Source organism: Nomascus leucogenys, chromosome 15, assembly GCF_006542625.1.
Source record: "Nomascus leucogenys isolate Asia chromosome 15, Asia_NLE_v1, whole genome shotgun sequence".
NCBI lineage: Eukaryota > Metazoa > Chordata > Mammalia > Primates > Hylobatidae > Nomascus > Nomascus leucogenys.
This window is the reverse complement of record NC_044395.1, coordinates 38,402,869-38,403,986: the sequence shown is the minus strand read 5'-3', so window position 1 is coordinate 38,403,986 and position 1,118 is coordinate 38,402,869.

Sequence of the window (1,118 nt, the reverse complement as noted above, 5' to 3'; positions counted from 1 at the left end):
AACTCAACATAATTGGGGGGTATCATAGAAGTTTTCTTAAAGACACAATACTTAAGTTGACTGTTGAAAGATATATGGGAACCATCCAGGTGGGTGGGGAAAGACTGGAATATTGGTGAAGCACTCTAGGCAGAAGGAGCAGCACATCAGTGTTCAAAATTCTGAAAAAGCAACATGTATTTAGGGGAAACTTCATGTAGAATGATGTCTTCTGAGAGTAGAGTATTAAAGATGATGGACTGAGAGGCCAGACCAGGAGTGATCTTGTGTTATATTTTAGGGATTTAGATGAAGAGACATAATATGCTTGTAAAAAGTGGAGGTTGTGATTATTTTCATACCTTAGAAATTTCACTGATGAGTAATGATAGCATCCACCTATCTTTTCTCATTTAATCCTCATCATAATCTGTGTCCAGCTGAATATTTGTAAAATATTGGACTTTACTAAAAGGGTGGTCATTTTCTGTTATACTCTCCTTTATCCTTCCTCTTAAATGTATCTGTATTTAATTTCCAATTATTCATGGTAGCTAGTGATGACAGGATGGATGTTATACATATTAACTTGCATAAATGTTCCTTCTCTTCATTTATTACCTGGGATTATATTGCTTAAATGGGACTATGGTCAAAAGAAATTATGTGGCTACTGAGAACTGAAATCAACAATATTCCTTGTCCCTTGCATAATACTGGGGATAGGCTTTCTTCCTTGACTCTACACACTGTATATTTTACTTGTTTATTACATCTATTAGTTATTGAAACTCTATTAAATTCATATATGTCTATATGAAACTGTGCTGGGACCAGGTAAACATAACTTTGTTTCTTTCAAGAAAGGCCTTCTCAAGGAAGAAAAAACCAAGTCAATGAAACAGTTTACTTATGAGGACTAACAGTTTATTCATTCATCAAAATTTGCTTCAAGACCCCTGCCTCACTGTGTGTACCACTCCAAAGCTGTTGAAACAAAACAAAACAAAATACAAAACAAAATAACCTCTGCCCAAACTCAGCTAGTTTTCCACTTGCAAGATTCACCTGAAAAACGCTCAACTGAGACCCTAAAACTCTATAAATACCCTGCCCTAATTTTCTATTTTGAGACATTA